Source organism: Puma concolor, chromosome B3 (genome assembly GCF_028749965.1).
Source record: "Puma concolor isolate L17-30 chromosome B3, mPumCon1.1.hap2, whole genome shotgun sequence".
Classification (NCBI taxonomy): Eukaryota; Metazoa; Chordata; class Mammalia; order Carnivora; family Felidae; genus Puma; species Puma concolor.
Genome location: NC_141672.1, coordinates 143,269,435 through 143,288,347, shown reverse-complemented (window position 1 = coordinate 143,288,347; position 18,913 = coordinate 143,269,435). Strand labels below are relative to the sequence as shown.

The window sequence follows — 18,913 nt, the reverse complement described above, 5'->3', positions numbered from 1 at the left end:
CCAGGGCGGGGCTAGCTTCACCGTGAAGGAAGGGTCTCACTGTAAGGGTTAAATTGTAGTGTAGGGCTAATGCTTAGCTTGAAAAATAACAGCTTTGTGTTGACACTGAAGGTTAAGAGATAACAGCCTTGCTTTGCTCTGGTAACCCTCATACCCTTGTAAATTAGGCTTCACCAATTAAGGAAACAAAAGTTCAAAGAAAAGAGTGTCAGAGGCAGGGTCAAGGAGATCCACTGGTTGCAACTTAGAGGCAGAAAGTCTAAAGTAAACACCTCATTAGGCAACTGTTTCTAACTCATCTGGAACCTCTTTCTTTGTTCTGTTCCCAGGTGATGATAAAACGATGTGATCGGTTATAAAAACTCTGTACCCCGGCTGTTCGGGGCCGCACTCTTGTCAAGAGTGTTGGTCCGATCGGTCGGCCTTGCCTCTCATTGTAATAAACTTTGTTGTGACTGTCACTGGTGCCCGTAGCATTCTGTTTCAGGAGTCGTGTGGATGCAACACTCACATTCCCTCAGGACTCTTGGAAGGGCTTGTAGAGACTCGGGAAAGTTGTGGGGACCTGGTGGCAGGGTGGGAAGAAACGGAAGCCCCAGACAATTTTGGGGGGGGGGTTGGGCAGGACTGCAATCTCCCTAATGGACCCAGGGCCAGACCAGAGGAGGGGGCGGAAGCTAATCTGGAAGCCCCACCCACTAGGCGTCCACCCACCCCCTTCGGACAGGGGGCCCGAGGGCTCACAGCCCTGAGTTGGGCTAAGCCCGTGAGGCCTGGACCAGCTAATGGGAGCCAGGAGGAAAGATATCTATCACACTGTGGATCCCAGGACTGCGAAGTGGTTTGGGAGTGGAGGGCTGGGCAACTTGCTTTTAATTCATTCTTCAAAAATCATAGGTCAGATGAAAAATAATTTTCTAAGATGAACCGTGATAGGGGATGAGAAACAGTCCTGGAGACAGATGGGGGTGATGTTTGCACAATAGTGCAAATGTACTTACTTAAGGCTGCTGAACTGTTTACTTTAAAATTGTTAAAACAGTAACTTTTATGTTATGCATATTTCACTACAATTAAAAAAGAAGAAGAAGAATATGATACTGTGGTTAGCTTAGAAAGCATGTCAGGCCAGTCTCATCTGAGGCTGAAGAGAGGTTTCCGCGTGCTCCAAGAGCACCTGTAGGCTGGGGCCACCAAGCTTTTGCGGGAGGCACTGTCTTCTCCTCAAGGGTCATCATGGCCCACCCAAGAGGTTAGAAATGGTTTTTAAAGAGCCTGACAGATGTACCTCTCTTTTCACTCTTTCTGGCTATCCTTAGGTCCGTGAGATGGGATTTTCTCTCTCCAGTAATATTTGGGGATGAATGTGAGGAATGAGCCAGTAAATCAGGTTCTGGCTCAGGAAGCATTTTTTGCCACCATGTTTTAGGACTGATGAACCATTTTACAAAATCACAGCTGATGTGAGTGTGTGGCGTTTGTAGTGGAGAATGTAGGCTTCCAACCTCAGAGAGCCAGATAGTGACCCAGAGGAGAAGGCACTCTTGGCAGAGATCCCATAATGCTCCCTGTAGGGGTCCATGGCACTGTGCTAGGCGCACAAAGGGATCCAGGTAAGAAGCGACTTCCTTACCTGTAGTGTATCTTTTTTTTTCTTTTTTAAGAGAGACAGAGAGCGCACACACACACACACACACACACACACACACACACACACACACATGTGTGTGTAGGGGAGGGGCAGAGAGAGAATCTTAAGCAGGCTCCATGTCCATCACAGAGCCTGGATTCAGGGCTCCATCTCCTGACCGTGAGATCATGACCTGAGCCCAAATCAAGAGTAGGATGCTTAACTGACTGAGCCACCCAGGTGCCCCATTGCCTGGAGTGTATCTTAAAAGTTCACAGGAGTGGATGATACTATGTTTTTATTAAAAACATACAATGTCATTTTGGCAACCCATATACTGAAACTAGAATGACATGGAAGATTAACTCAGTCCCCACATAAGGATGACATCAAATTTGTGAAGTGTTCCAGATTTTTTTAGCAGTAGATAGCTGAAAAGTAAAATTAAAATAAAATCCAATTTACGACAAAGACAAAAAACCAGAAAATACCTAAGAATAAGTTTAACAAAAGATGCGCAAGACTTACATAATGAAAACTACAAAACGTTCCTAAGGTAAATGTTTAAAGGATGTAAGCATAGGGAGAGACATACCATGTTCATGGATTAGAAGATTCAATATTGTTAATTCTCCTCAATTGGTTTATAGATTCAATTCATAAATCATAATCTCCATAGGTTTGTTTATAGAAATTAACATGCTGATTCTAAAATTTATGCAGAACTCAACACCCAAAAAACAAATAATCCAGTGAAGAAATGGGCAAAAGACAAGAATAGACACTTCTCCAAAGACGACATCCAGATGGCCAACTGACACATGAAAAAATGCTCAACATCACTCATCATCAGGGAAATACAAATCAAAACCACAATGAGATACCACCTTACACCTGTCAGAATGGCTAACATTAACAACTCAGGAAACAACAGATGTTGGTGAGGATGCAGAGAAAGAGGATCTCTTTTGCACTGCTGGTGGCAATGCAAACTGGTGCAGCCACTCTGGAAAACAGGATGGAGATTTCTTAAAAAACTGAAAATAGAACTACCCTACGACCCAGCAATTGCACTACTAGGCATTTTTCCAAGGGATACAGATGTGCTCTTTCGAAAGGACACATGCACCCCCATGTTTATAGCAGCACTATCAACAATAGCCAAAGTATGGAAAGAGCCCAAATGTCCATTGAGGGATGAATGGATAAAGAAGATGTGGTATATATATACAATGGAGTATTACTCAGCAATCAAAAAGAATGAAATCTTGCCATTTGCAACTACGTGGATGGACCTGGAGGGTATTATGCTAAGTGAAATTAGTCAGAGAAAGACAAAAATCCTATGACTTCACTCATATGAGGACTTTAAGAGACAAAACAGATGAACATAAGGGAAGGGAAACAAAAATAATATAAAAACAGGGAGGGGGACAAAACAGAAGAGACTCGTAAATACGGAGAATAAACAGAGCATTACTGGAGGGGTTGTGGGAGGGGGGATGGGCTAAATGGGTAAGGGGCACTAAGGAATCTACTCCTAAAATCATTGTTGCACTATATGCTAACTAATTTGAATGTAAATTTTAAAAAATTAAAAGTAAAATTAAGAATAAATAAAATAAAACTTATGCAGACATGCAAAGGATCTAGAATCTCCAAAGCAATCTTGAAAAAGAAGTTAGAATACTTACATTACCTTACTTCAAGACTTAATATAAAATTACAGGAATCAACATAGTGTGGTACCATTATAAGGATCAAGCAATGCATCAAGGACAGAAGAGAGAGTTGAAAATAGACCCACACTTGTTTAGTCATTTGGTTTTGGCAATGGTGCCAAAGCCAATCCAAGGGGGAGAGGAAAATATTCTTAATAAATGGGGCTGGGGGTGCCTGGGTGGTGCAGTCGGTTGAACGTCCGACTTCAGCCAGGTCACGATCTCGCGGTCCGTGAGTTCGCGCCCCGCGTCAGGCTCTGGGCTGATGGCTCAGAGCCTGGAGCCTGTTTCCGATTCTGTGTCTCCCTCTCTCTCTGCCCCTCCCCCGTTCATGGTCTGTCTCTCTGTCCCAAAAATAAATAAACGTTGAAAAAAAAATTAAAAAAAAAATAAATGGGGCTGAAAAACTGGATCTCTATATAGAAAAAAATAGCCTTAATTCCTACCTCACACCGTACACAAAAAGTAATTAAAGATGGATCATAGATGTAAACATAAAAGCCAAAACCATAAGCTCTTAGAAGAAAACAGAGGTGGGGCACCTGGGTGCTTCAGTGGGTTAAGCATCCAACTCTTGATTTCTTTGGCTCAGGTCATGGTCTCATGGTTTGTGGGATCAAGCCCTGTGTTGGGTTCTGTGCTGACAGCGTGGAACCTGCTTGAGATTCTCTGTCTCCCTCTGCCCCTCTCCCTTGCTTGTTCTCTCTCCTTCACTCTCTCTCTCAAAATAAATAAATAAACATTTTAAAAAGAAGAAGAAGAAAACAGAGGAGAATATCTTTGTGGCTAAGAGTAGCAAATGTTTCTTAGGACACAGAAAGCAATAACCATAAGTTAAAAAACTGATAAATAAGACTTTATCAATAGTTTAAGCTCTCAAAGACCTCGTTTAAAAATGAATGGGCAAGGGGTGTCTGGCTGGTTCAGTCAGTGAAGCATGTGACTTTTGACCTTGGGGTTGTCAGTTCAAGCCCCACACAGGGTATAGAGATTACTTAAAAAAAATAATAATGAAGTAAAATCTTTTAAAAAAAAATGATGGGGCACCTGGGTGGCTCAGTTGGTAAGCATCTGGCTCTTCAGCTCAGGTCATGATCTCACAGTTCATGAGTTCGAGCCCCACATCAGAGTCTGCGTGGACAGCATGGAGCCTGCTTGGGATTCTCTCTCTCTCCCTCTCTCTCTGCCCCTCCCCTGCTCATGCGTTCTGTTCCTCTCTCCCAAAATAAATAAACAGGGGCGCCTGGGTGGCGCAGTCGGTTAAGCGTCCGACTTCAGCCAGGTCACGATCTCGCGGTCTGTGAGTTCGAGCCCCGCGTCGGGCTCTGGGCTGATGGCTCAGAGCCTGGAGCCTGCTTCCGATTCTGTGTCTCCCTCTCTCTCTGCCCCTCGCCCGTTCATGCTCTGTCTCTCTCTGTCCCAAAAATAAATAAACGTTGAAAAAAAAAATTTTTTTAAAAAACAAAATAAACAAACTTTTTATTTTTTTTTTATTTTTTTTTAAATTTTTTTTCAACGTTTTTTATTTATTTTTGGGACAGAGAGAGACAGAGCATGAACGGGGGAGAGGCAGAGAGAGAGGGAGACACAGAATCGGAAACAGGCTCCAGGCTCTGAGCCATCAGCCCAGAGCCTGACGCGGGGCTCGAACTCACGGACCGCGAGATCGTGACCTGGCTGAAGTCGGACGCTTAACCGACTGCGCCACCCAGGCGCCCCTAAACAAACTTTTTAAAACCCCAAATAGGCAAGCTCTAGACTGGAGGAAACATTTGCAAACCGTGCTGAAAAGAACTGGTATCCAGGATGAGTAGAGAATTTCTACAACTCGATAAATAAAAAGGCAAACCACCCCGGTGCAAAACTGGCAAGAGATTTGAACAGATGGCTCACAAAAGATGATATATGACTGGATAATAAGCACACGAAAAAGACAATATCATTCATAATCAGGGGCAGTGCAAATTAAAGTAAGATATTACAACCTACGCAACAGAATGTAAACAGCTGACCCCCACCAAAGGCTAACGGGGATCGAGAGCGACCAGAACTCGCCTATATTGTTAGTGGGAATGTAAAATAATACAACCACTTTGGAAAAGGCCAGTTCTTTTCTTTCTTTATTTTTTAATGAGATGATATCACCTTCCTCACCTTCCACATTGAGCTATTTCCAAAATTAAATAAAGCAAGTAAAGCACCTGACACATAGTAAGTAGTAAGTAAATAAAGTAATAAATAAATAAAGTAATAAATAAATAAAGTAATAAAGTAATAAATAAATAAATAAATAAAGCACGTAAGCACCTGACACATTAAGAAATGATGAAAAGGCCAATTCTTTTAAAATTAATTATACACCGGGGTGCCTGGGTTACTCAGTTGGTTAAGCATCTCTCTTTTTTTTTTTTTTTTTTTTTTAGTTCTTTATTTTGAGAGAGACAAAGAGCGAGTTGGGGAGGTGCAGAGAGAGAGAGAGAGAGAGAGAGAGAATCCCAAGCAGGCCCCATGTGGCCAGCACAGAGCCCAGTGTGGGGCTCAAACCCACGGAGCTATAAGATTATGACCTGCGCTGAAATCAAGAGTTGGATGCTTAACCCACTGAGCCACCCAGGCGCCCTCAAGCTCTGACTTGATTTCAGATCAGGTCATAATCTTGCAGTTTGTGGAATCAAGCCCCATGTCAAGCACTGTGCTGACATCGTGGAGCCTGCTTGGGATTTTCTCGCTCCCCCTCTCTCTCTCTGCTCCTCCCCTACTTGTGCATGCACATGCTCTCGCTCTCTCAAAATAAATAAATATTTTTTAAAAAAACTATACGCCAACCCTATGACCCAACAATTGCACTTCTAGGTATTGACCTGATAGGATGCACATGTCTACAAAAAAACATGTATAAGAATGTTCATAGCAGCTTTTCCCTAAGAGCCAAAAAACTGGAAACAGCCCAGACATCCATCAAAAGGAAAATGGGTAACAGGGCTAGAGTCATACGATGGAATATTATTCCTAATAAAAAAAAGAACAGGGAGGGGCGCCTGGGTGGCGCAGTCGGTTAAGCGCCCGACTTCAACCAGGTCACGATCTCGCGGTCCGTGAGTTCGAGCCCCGCGTCAGGCTCTGGGCTGATGGCTCAGAGCCTGGAGCCTGTTTCCGATTCTGTGTCTCCCTCTCTCTCTGCCCCTCCCCCGTTCATGCTCTGTCTCTCTCTGTCCCAAAAATAAATAAACGTTGAAAAAAAATTAAAAAAAAAAAAAAAAAAAAGAACAGGGAGCCTGGGTGGCTTAGTCAGTTGAGCATCTGACTTTGGCTCAGGTTGTGATCTCACAGTTCATGGGACATCAGGCTCGCTGCTGTCGGCGCAGAGCCTGCTTTGGATCTTCTGTTCCCTTCTCTCTCTGCCCCTCCCTGGCTTGCACTCTCTCTCTCACAAAAATAAATTTTTAAACTTAAAAAAAAAAAAAAAAGAACAAACTATTGGTACATGCAATAACATAAGTGACTCAAAATCATTATGTTTAGTGACATAAACTTGAAACAAGAGTATATTCTGTATGATTCAATTTATATAAAGTTCCAGAACAGGTAAAACTAACCTAGGGTAGGACCAATCAGAACAGTGTTGTTCTCCGAGAGGTTGGGGGCAGGTATCAATAGGGAAGGGACGTGAGGAAACTTTCTGGGGTGATGGTAGGGTTCTACATCTTGATAGAGGTTGGGGTGCACAGGTTTATGTATTTGTCAGAATTTGGCAGCTGTATACTTAAGAGTCTGTATCTCATTGCTTATAGATTTCACTTCAAAAAACTATAAACAAATACTGAGCTCTAGTTAACGATAAACATACTGAAGTAACTAGGGGGAAGTTACCTGCGTCTGCAATTTACTTTGAGATGCACAAAAAATAAAATGTATTGATGGATGGATAGACAGAGAGACATATGATAAAGCAAATATAGTAAACTACTAATAGTAGAAATTGGGCGGTGGGTATAGGGATATTTTCACTGTGAAAATAATTATGTTTGAAATGTTTCATTTAAAATGTGGAAAACAGGGGCGCCTGGGTGGCTTAGTCAGTTGAGTATCCGCCTTCAGCTCAAGTCATGACCTTATCGTTCATAAGTTCAAGCTCCACATCGGGACTTGCACTGTGAATGCAGAACCGGACAGATCCCTCAGCATTCCCCAAGTGGAGACACAGAGGTGACCCAAGGCCTGGAGCCCCAGCATCCCCCAACAGGCACAGCGCAGAGGCTGAGTCTGGTTTGGAGCTGGAGGTCCTTGCCTGGCCAAAGCCTTTTATCCCAGCCCCTAGGGGGAGTAAAGGGAAGAGGTGGGTTGGGGTCTGCTGAGCCAGTGCTGGGGAGCTGAGCATCAGGGCATCAGGCCAAGGGGATCCTCCCAGGTCACTATGGCACCTCCCTGCCTTCTGGCCCACTGGCTTTTACTGCCAAGTTGGGTGATGGGTTAACTCTCAGTTAACCTGAGAGTGCAGAGACCAGAACTGGCAGGGCTTGGGATGGGGATAGGACTGGCTGGGAAAAGGAGGTCTTCACAGGCAGGACCAGATGAGGAAAAGACAAAGAGGACTTGACTTCTTTCAGCTGAGGGCCAGTGGTGGCCTGCCCTGGTCAGCCCATCCTGCCCACCCCACCCTGCGATTAATGTGGCAACTGTGAATCGTCAAGATGACAGGGAATCAGCACTGATGATGAATAGGTGTGCAAAGCCCCCACAGGTACCTACAGGCCTGGTGTCCTTGCCTCTGAGCATCTCTGACCTTGTGGGCATGGTCCTGGGCCACCCCCCCCCCCACCCGTTACTTGTTAGTCTATTCTTTGAGTATCTTTGTGTGTTTATCCTGATTTCTTTTCTTAAAAAAAAAAAAAAATCTGTTATTAAAAAGTAATACGTGCTTATCATAGAAAATGTAGACAAATTAAATAAATTGAAATAATCACCCAGAGATAACCTCTATTAAGCCTGTGATGTGGTTCCTGACCATGTTTATTTCCCAATGGGTATAGAGCCAATTTTTTTTTTCAACGTTTATTTATTTTTGGGACAGAGAGAGACAGAGCATGAACGGGGGAGGGGCAGAGAGAGAGGGAGACACAGAATCGGAAACAGGCTCCAGGCTCTGAGCCATCAGCCCAGAGCCTGACGCGGGGCTCGAACTCACGGACCGCGAGATCGTGACCTGGCTGAAGTCGGACGCCCAACCGACTGCGCCACCCAGGCGCCCCAGGTATAGAGCCAATTAAAGAAAAATTAGATTATAACATGTGTGCTATTTTGTAGACTGTCTTTTCCACTTAGCAGTATATCATGGGGGTCTTTCCTGGTCATGAAATACAAGGAAATAATGATCATTTTCAAGAGCTGCCTAGCATCCCAGTAACATGGATGGGCGCTATGTTGTTTGATCTCCTCTAGATGGACATTTAGATTCTTAAAATATTTTGCTATTATACACAGTACTGTGATTACAAACATCCTTGGACACAAGTCTGCCCTTGTCCGTGATTTTTTTGTTCGTGAATTCTTTGATGTGAAATTATTCTCATAGATGGAAGGTAAAATCTTTGTTTTAAAGTTTCAAAATCTTTGTTGGCTTTTTTTTGCTAAATGAAATGGACATCCGATGTGCTCCCCTGTTCAGAATTCTTTCCCCCCATCTTCTAATAATAGCCTTCTGTTTTTCCTGTAGGGAGCCAGGCTTCCCCCACTCCTCTACTTGAAGCAGCCAGAGTCCTCTCTTAACCCTGGCTGCAGTGTTCAGTTCAGAGATGGGCATAAGATCCAGAGAGAATTAATCAAAGTATTCCCTGAGACTCTATATAAACTACTGTCACAGGGGGCTCTTTCTCTCCCTTTTGGATCAGAAGTCACAAAGATAGAGCTCCTGAATCCAGCTATGCCTGAAGCCTTCCCTCCCTCGGTCTTCCCAGTTAATTGAGTCAATGAACATCCTTTGTGTGTTTGTTTAAGCTAGTTTTGTATGGGTTGCTGTCACTTATAAGTGAGGGAGTCCCGAATAATACTGGAAAGTGATACAAATTTATACTCTCAATAGCATGAGATGAAAATGCCAATTTCCAAGGCCCTGCTCCTTGCCACCCAGTTAACAGTATATCATGGAGGTCTTGCCGTGTCACGATTAGGGGCTTGAAGCAGTCAGCTATTCTGAAATGCTCTGGGTCGTGAAGGTGCGAGAGGGACACAGTATAATCCTAAAGTAGTGGGACCAAACGTGGGAGCTGACAAGGCAAACCTAGATTATGAGAAAATCATTCCCCAGAATTCTGCATGAAACCAGGAAACGCACAGGCTCCAGTGAGCATAGTAGTCAATGGACAGGTGGGTCCTGCACAGACATGTGTTAGGTTTAAAAACAATGGTCAGGGGCGCCTGGGTGGCGCAGTCGGTTAAGCGTCCGACTTCAGCCAGGTCACGATCTCGCGGTCCGGGAGTTCGAGCCCCGCGTCAGGCTCTGGGCTGATGGCTCGGAGCCTGGAGCCTGTTTCCGATTCTGTGTCTCCCTCTCTCTCTGCCCCTCCCCCGTTCATGCTCTGTCTCTCTCTGTCCCAAAAATAAATAAACGTTGAAAAAAAATTAAAAACAAAAACAAAAACAAAAACAAATGGTCCACCAATAAGGGCAACAACCACATGCACGGACATTTGATCGCTTGCGTCTTACAGCATTAAACTGCAGAAACTTAAGAGCTAAGGTGGCAAACTAGCATGCCATGGGCTGTATCCAGCTGAGCTACGTGGTTTGTGTAACTTGCAGACTGCCTTTAAAGTATTTGAAAAAAGGAACTTAAGCTCTTGCAGAAATGGTTCATCTCAGGGCTGGAGCAGGAAAAGTTCCCTTGGGGAACATGGGACATCAAGGTGTGCCTGGAGGGGAAGAGTGACCAAAGGCAGCAGAGATACATCAAAAACCACGCAGAAACCATCTTCAAGGGCTCCCACTGGCCAAAGACAGAACAATTTGAGCATCAAAAAAGAATAAAGTCTATGAGAGGAGCCTGGGTGGCTCAGTCAGTGAAGCATCTGACTTCAGCTCAGGTCACGATCTCATGGTTCATGAGTTCAAGCCCCACATCGGGTTCTCTGCTGTCAGTGCAGAGCCTGCTTCAGAGGCTTCCTCTGTCTCCCTGTCTCTCTGCCCCTCCCCTTCTTGTGCTCTCTTGTTCTCTCTCTCTCTCAAAAATAAATAAAAACATTTAAAAATATTTTATAAATAAATTTTTTAAAGAATAAAGCAGCGGCGACTGGGAGGCTCGGTCGGTTGAGCGTCCGACTTCGGCTCAGGTCATGATCTCACGGTTATGGGTTTGAGCCCCGCGTCAGGCTCTGTGCTGACAGCTCGGAGCCTGGAGCCTGCTTTGGGTTCTGTGTCTCCCTCTCTCTGCCCCTTCACCAGCTCACACTCTGTCTCTCTCTCTCTCTCTCTCTTTCTCTCAAAAATAAATAAACATTAAAAAAAATTAAAAAGAAAAAAAGAGAACAAAGGCTGTAACTGATGATACAATATTGAATACGTAAAAATCCAGCAGCCAGAATAGTGAATACTTCAAAAAGGAAAAGAACACTTTGTCGTTACAGTGGTCCCTTCTGATCTGCAGTTTCAATTACCCACAGTCAGGGGCGGCCTGGAAGCAGAGGGTCCTTTTTCAGGCATATCGTCAGAAGGTCAGTATTAAGAACAAGTGGATCCAGTTTCAGGAGAACCACGCAGCCCCAGTTGATGACACAAGAAAGCTCTTCGTTATAGAACAATGCAAGCTAATACATGTCAAAGAAAAAGCATTAGAAAAACACCCTCTTGCAATCCCGAATGAAGTAATTGATTCGGGCAGGGGGTATCAATGGATGCTAAAACCATTAGGTAAAATGCTCCTGGGGGGCAATGAGGATCTAAGGAAGAAAATGCAAAGTTACAAGACAGGGAATGATCTCAACCCAGTCTCTCATCTAACGTCTGTACTAATAGGACAGCGTCCTGTGCCTTCTGAGGTCCTGGATTAGGCAGTCAGCATCACCCGGGATACATTCTTGACAAAACGTTAACAACGTTAATCAAGCCTTTAGCTCTAACTTCCAGTTTGCAGGGAATACAGAGGATAAGGGAACAAGTTAAGTGACATCACAAGGAAACAACCAGACCTATCTAGATAAGTAGGACAGTCAACAAGACACTGGTCTGAGTTCTTCAAATCAGTGTCAGTTGAAACACACACAAAAAAATAACAAAACAGGGGCGCCTGGGTGGCTCAGTCGGTTAAGCGTCCAACTTTGGCTCAGGTTATGATCTCATGGTTTGTGAGTTCGAGCCCCACCTTGGGCTCTCTGCTGTCAGCTCAGAGCCCACTTTGGATCTTCTGTCTCCTCCTCTCTGTGCCCCTCCCCGCCCACACTCTCTCTCTCTCTCTCAAAAATAAATAAACATTAAAAAAGCAACAAAACGAACAGACCAGTGGGGATCTCTTCCAGATTAAAGATACTTAAGACACATAACCACCAAATCCAATTCTTGGTCCTCTATTGGATTCTGGTTTGAACAATCCATCTAAAGCATCGTCTTTGGGGTAGTGAAAGAAATATGAATGAAGACAGGGTATTTGTTAATTTTCTTTTCTTTTCTAAGTAGGCTCCACACCCAGTGTGCAGCATGGGGCCCAACGTGGGGCTTGAACTCACGACCCCAAGATCAAAACCTGAGTTAAAATCAAGAGTACGACACTCACTGAGCCACCCAGTTGCCCTGGTGTTTTTTAATTTTCTTAGGTATTGTTAAGTAGCTACTACTTTGGAAACTATCTATGTTTTGAAGAGATGCCTATTGAAATGTTTAAGGATAAAATATTTTGTTAGCTTCTCTGATCTTGTTACTTTAAAATACTGAAGCGGAAGAAAAGTAGGTAAAATGTGGTGTGAAAAATGTTAAATCTGAGTGATGAGTGTATTTGGATGTGGGTGTTCATCATACTATCACTCTGTTTCTCTTTATGTTTGGAGTTTTTAATATAATGAAAATTTTTAACAGATCAAGAATATTTGACCAATTATTACCAAAGTGAGATCACTGATTACGTGTGAACATTTATCATTCTACTTGCCCACCCACACACACTTTTCTTATTTGGGGATGCCTCTACCTTTTGAGTTGATGTCTCCCTAAAGTAGAAACCAGAAACGTACCTTCCCGGCTTCCTTTGCAGTAGGGGCATAGACGTGTGACTGGTGTCCACCGATCACGAGTTGGGAAGTGAGGGCCAGTTTGGGGGGAGGGTGTCAGAAGCCCCCACTGCCCTAGGCAGCAACAGCCCTGCAAGCAGCCACACGTGGCCCACACTCCATCGGGATGGCAGTGACGTCTCCTCACAGCAGCTCTGCCTTGTCCCAGCTCTCCAACCTGGCCTGGCGTCCTCACAGCGATTCTCAGGGGCTCCCGAAAGCCTTTTCTGTTCACACTCGCCACAGCGGGGTCTGTTGTTTGCAGCCAAGAGCTCGGAGTAATTTACCACCTGATCTCCCCATCCTGTGCCTAAAGAGCGAAGGAGACAACATTGCTGGGATGCAGTCAGAGCCCTTTGCGCCCATGTCCTCCACTTCTCCAAGCCCCGGTCGTGCGGGGAGTCAGCCCCTACTGAGACGCGAAGCCCCAGGGTGCTGGGGTGACACCAGCAGGACAGGTGCTGAGGGAGAGAATCACTGTTCCACTGGCGAAGTCTGTAAAAAGAGCAGTGTCTTGTCTACCTTGGCAATTTACTTCGTGTTTCTTGGCACAGAGGAGTCAGTCTCCTTAATCAGATCATACAAATGAGAGCTGGACTTCTGCCAAGCCAGCCCAGCAGAGTTTCCCTGGGGCCTGTTTGAAACTTAAGAGTGTCCTGTGATGAATACTTCTTTCCGGGTGCTCGCGAAACTCAACGGATAGTTATCACCTTGGCCCGAGGACCCCATGAGCCTGGGATCCCCAAGATTCCTAGAGACCAAGTGCGGTAGATATGAGCGGGGAAAAGGGGGAAGTAAAGGGAAAGAAAGCCGCACCCATAAATTCAGAATATTGAGCAAGAGACATCCAAATCAATTAGCCCAATGATGTATAGCAACCATGTCTAAACACTGTGCTGTGACTCAGCTCTGTTGGTGCCATTGTGGAGATGAAACCCATGCGTGTCCCGGGCTCCAGCCATCCACCCAGGGTCCCTCTCAGCACACGGTGGAAGGGAGGGGAAGACTTCCACTGGATTTTCCACTCACCCAGCCCAAACTCGTCCTTAGCCACCTGGGTCCGCCCACCTTCCTGCCTTTCTCTGGGACTTGAACCAGGAACATAGTTCTCCAGACACATGTGGCCACAACCCAGAAGCCAGCCACACTGAACCTCGGGAGACATCATGGAGTGACTTATACTGCAAATAACAATAAATAATAGCCAGCATTTTGACAATATCTACTGTGCACCCCACACCGTTCTAAGAGCCGCAAGTCAAACCTTGCTTTAATGTTTTATCGATTGTCTAGACAAAGTGTTGGGAAAATGTTAAGCATTCAGATTAAACTTATAAGTGTGTTATGCCTGTGGTCATTTCACTGTGAATAGTGCACACACGCGTGCACAAGCACACACGCGCACACACACACACACAAGCCTGGGGAAATATTCTTCCACTATTCAAAAACAATGATCTGGGGCACCTGGATGACTCATTCAGTTGCTCATCTGGTTCTTGGTTTCAGCTCAGGTCATGATCTCACGGTTTTGTGAGTTCAAGCCCCATGTCGGGCTCTGTGCTCACAGTGTGGAGCCTGCTTGGGATTCTCTCTCTCTCCCTCTCTCTCTCTGTCTCTCTCTCCCTTTCTCTGCCCCTACCCCACTCACACCATCTCTGTCTCTCTCAAAATAAACAAACTTAAAAAGTAATAATAACCTGATTTAGCAAAGAAGTAGCTTACGTTGTTGATTAATGAGTGAAATTCCAACATGTCTTTGTTTTCTTTCATCTTCCTCCTTCACATAAACCAGAAAAGTGTCCACCAACATTCACGTTAGATCTAGAGTGAACCACAACCATAGGCTGGCAATGGATATGAGGGTTTAGCACAAATCATCGTAAGTGTTTTGTGTGAATCAATTGTTTGTGTCGAATTTATAGTAAAGAGTATGTCTTTTTTTTAACTTTTTTTTAATGTTTATTTTTGAGAGAGACAGAGACAGAATGAGAGTCGGTTAGGGGCAGAGAGAGAGGGAGACACAGAATCCGAAGCAGGCTCCAGGCTCTGAGCTGTCAGCACAGAGCCCGACAGGGGGCTCGAACTCACAAGCTGTGAGATCATGACCTGAGCCAAAGTCAAACGCTCAACCGACTGAGCCACCTAGATGCCCTAGTATGTCTTTTTTTTTTTTTAATGTTTATTTATTTTTGAGAGAGAGAGAGAGAGAGAGACAGAACATGAGCAGGGGAGGAGTAGAGAGAGGCACGCACAGAATTTGAAGCAGGCTCCAGGCTCTGAGCTGTCCACACAAAGCCCGACATGGGGCTCAAACCCGTGAACCCTGAGATCATGACCTGAGCCAAAGTTGGACGCTTAACCGACTGAGCCACCCAAGCACCCCTTATTATTTTTATAAATGATGTGCTATACAATCTTTGAATCAGTAAAATTTGTGTACATATGTGTGCATACATTTCCCCTACATCCTCTGGTGGACCCCTAAGATTTATCTTCTCATCTCTCACCAGGGGGCAGCAAAGCACAAGCTCAAGGTCTCCCATGTCCTGCACGAAACCTCAGCGTGCCAGCTGGCTTTGGGGCTCCTTCACTCCAGTCTGGGAGTCTGTGGATTGCTCCGTTTTGGGTCAATTCAGTGATTCGTTTAAGAGGATATTTTGTTTAATATTGTATTCAGCATTCAGTTTTTAGGTTTCTCACTGGGAGATTCACTCAGGTATCTAATCTACTACACTGGCCTTTTCCATTGACACACGGGCACAGGGGGCCTGGCTAACTGAGGAAGCAGGCTTTGCTTGTTTGTGCTATGTGTCCACTCCACAAGGATGCAGACTCAGCCATCACAGTACATGCAGCAAATTAATGGACGGCACCTGATTACTGGGCCATTTCCTGTCTTCTCCTGAAACGTCTTTGGAATCAGGGTGTGAGGGTTGGGACAGCTACGTCGTTCTGTTGTGGTTTCATTTTGCAAATGGTACAGGTGGCTTTGGCTTGGGTGTGAGTTATTATTGTTGCCATCACCATTGTCAACATCCTCACCATCACCATCACCATTATAATCACCACCGTCTTGGTTCTCCTCCTGTCCCATGCAGTTTGGGAAGAGCCACATTCCATGGAAGGGGAGCCATTCCTTTTAACTGGCATCCTTGGCTGACCGGTAGCAGCTGGGCCCCTGTTTTAGTCTGCTTGGGCTGCCAGAACGAAATGCCACAGGCTGAATGGGTTAAACAATAGAAATTCATTCCTCATGGTTCTGGAGATTGCAAGTCCAAGATCAAAGGGCTGACCAGGGGCGCCTGGCTGGCCTAGTGGGTTAAGTGTCTGACTTTTGATTTCTGCTCAGGTCATGGTCTCACGGTTCATGACTTTGAACCCCATGTGGGACTCTGTGTTGGTGGTACAGAGCCTGCTTGGGATTCTCTCTCTCCCTCTTTCTGCCCCTCCTCCACTCATACACACACACCCTCTCAAAATAAATAAATAAGCATTTAAAAACAAAACAAAACAAAAACCCCACAAAGTGCCAGCCAGTTTGGTTCCTGGTACAAGCCTTTCTGACTTGCAGAAGGTCACCTTCTCACTATGCCCTCATGTGGCAGCAAGAGAAAGAGAACTCTCTGATGTCTCCTCTTATAAGGACACTGGTCCTATAGGATCAGGGTGCCACCCTTATGACCCCATTCAACCTAACTCCAAATGCAGCCCCACTCAGGGTTAGGGCATCAACATTTGAGTCTTGGGGGGACACAAGTCAGTCTATAGCCGTCCCTCTGACCAGGAGGCCCAGCATCAGCTATAGAGTTGGACAGACCCAAGTTCAAAGCCCAGCTCTGCTACTTACTAACTTTGTAAATAAAATATTTCACCTTTCGGCCCCTCTGTTCTCTATCCTGGGAAGTAGAAATAATAAGTCCCATTTCAGAGCATTGTGATGATTAGTACATTAGCAAAAGCGTAGAAGGTAGCTTGTGCGATGCCTGGCAGATGGCAGGGGCTCAACATATACTTTTCTGGATGATGCCACTCAAAGTGTGGTCCTCGGACCGGGAGCATTGCCTGAGGTCATGACAGAAAGGCCTGAGGAGTGCCAGGCCCCGTCCCAGTCCTGACAAATCAGAATCCCTGTCTTCACAGCATTCCCAGTGATGGGACACGCATTGATGTTCCAGAGGCACGTTGAGAATGCGGTGGTATAATTCAGGGAGGCTCGGGGAGGGAGCCGGGGCCAGGCAGCCTTGTGATTGCCCTTGGCCAGTGAGGGGCCCCAAGGAATGCTGGACTGGTCACCAGCAGTTACAGAAGGCGTGTCCTGGGCCAGTTCCTCTCCCGTCTGAACTCCTAGCTGTTGACAGAACCTGCTGTTTCTCATCTCTGGGTCTCCACGCCCGATACTCTCTTCCCGGCCCTTGTCTGCCAAGCTCCTTTCTACTTATCCCCGAAAACTTGGCTCAAAGGCCACCTTCACCCAGAAGCTGTCTCTGCCCTCCCCCCATTATCTGGTCCCTTCCAGCCTTTTCACCCCATGCTTGCGCAGTGGCCACTCGCAAGGCTCCAGGGATGTGGAAAAGTCCAGACAGTTGTCAGTTAGGAGGCTGAACTTGGGATTGAATGCCTGCCTCTGTCACTTCCCAGCTCTGTGACTTTGAATGAGTCTCTGAATTTCGAGGAGCTTCACCTTCTTCATGAGTGAAATGGAGACACGGTTCCTCTGAGAGTTAAATAAGATAAAGGGCGTACGGCAGGCAAGACTTTGCAGCTGCAACCAGGTGCCCGAGAAACATTGCCCTTCCTCATTTGCTTGAAATCAGCTTAAGTCTGACTCCAATAGACCGGAGGAGCCTTCAGTTTCAGTCCTTACCGGGGCCTCCTTCCCCCCCCAACGCCCCCCCACCCACCCCCACTGCCCTCTCTGCTCACACAGTGATCTTGGCAACTTTCATGACTTGTGGAGGACGGGGGAAGGGCACTAGATCCTGAGTCCCATGCTGAACGGCACAGATTGGCATGCTTGAGCATGTAGGCTAGTGTAGTGTGGTTAAGAGGGAGGCTCTGGGGTGGGTCCCACCCCCACCACACATCAGCTGTGTGACTATGGGAAATTGGCTTAACCTCTCTGATCCTGATTCTCTCAAAATCCTCACAAGGGCCAGGGATTGTTAGCCCCATTTTGCAGGAAGGCAAACTGGCTCAGAGAGGCCCAGGTCATGTGGTTGAAAGTGCTGGCGCCTGGGTGGCTCAGTCGGTTACGTGTCTGACTTTGGCTCAGGTCATGATCTCGCCGTTTGTGGGTTCGAGCCCCGCGTTGGGCTCTGTGCTGACCTCTCAGAGCCTGGAGCCTGCTTTGGATTCTGTGTCTTCCTCTCTCTCTGCCCTTCTCATGTTCATGCTCTGTTTCTGTCTCTCAATAATAAATAAACATTAAAAAAAAATTTTTTTTTAGGTCCTGGCAGAGGCACCTGGGTGGCTCAGTCAGTTAAGTGTCCAACTCTTGATCTCTGCTCAGGTCATGATCTCACGGCTCATGCAATCTCGGGCCCCATGTCGGGCTGCGAGCCGACAGAGCAGAGCCTGTTTGGGATTCTCACTCTCTCTGCTCCTCCCCTGCTCACACACTCTCTGTCTCAAAATAAAAATAAATAAACTCAAAAACACATTAAAAAAAAACAAGTGTTGGCAGGGGCGCCTGGGTGGCTCAGTCGGTTAAGCACCTGACTCTTGGCTCCAGCTCAGGTCATAATCTGATGGTTTGTGAGTTTCAGCCCCGCATCGGACTCTGTGCTGACAGTGCAGAGCCTGTTTGGGATTCTCTGTCTCCCTCTCACTCTACCCCTCCCCTACTCATGCTCTCTCTCTCTCTCTCTACCTCTTTCAAAGTGAATAAATAGGGGTGCCTGGGTGGCTCAGTCGCTTAAGCCTCCGACTTCCACTCAGGTCACGATCTCATAGTTTGTGGGTTCAAGCCCCGCGTTGGGCTCTGTGCTGACAGCTCGGAGCCTGGAGCCTGCTTCAGATTCTGTGTCTCCCTCTCTCTCTGCCCCTCCCCCTGCTCATGCTCTGTCTCTCTCTGTCTCTCAAAAATAAATAAATGTAAAAAAAAATAAAAAAACAAAGTGAATAAATAAATATTAAAAAAACAAAAAACATTGGCAGATTCAGGATTTGAATCCCCATGTGTGTGATTCCAAATACTGCCTGTGATTTTGCATACAGCAAGCTGTTGCCCCTCCCAGACTTACCATTTTGTAGCCTCAGGGTGGTGTCCTGCCCCCTGTTAGCCCGGGGCCCCTGCAATGGGCAGGGGA

The 18,913-nt window shown here is 45.9% G+C and overlaps 1 protein-coding gene across 3 annotated transcripts in view; it reads right to left on the bottom strand.

Annotated features, from left to right (window-relative positions):
* TICRR (TOPBP1 interacting checkpoint and replication regulator) overlaps window positions 1-18,913 on the bottom strand; it is a 114,879-nt gene that overhangs the window by 55,706 nt on the left and 40,260 nt on the right. For 2 of the 3 annotated variants that reach the window (XM_086711521.1, XM_086711520.1), the window contains 2 exons: window positions 13,632-13,783; window positions 12,567-12,912 (listed from right to left, as the gene is read on the bottom strand). The gene's annotated coding sequence lies outside the window, so the exon portion shown is untranslated. Of the gene's footprint in view, window positions 1-12,566; window positions 12,913-13,631; window positions 13,884-18,913 lie in introns of those variants that run through there. The other variant, XM_086711522.1, reaches the window with a different exon arrangement.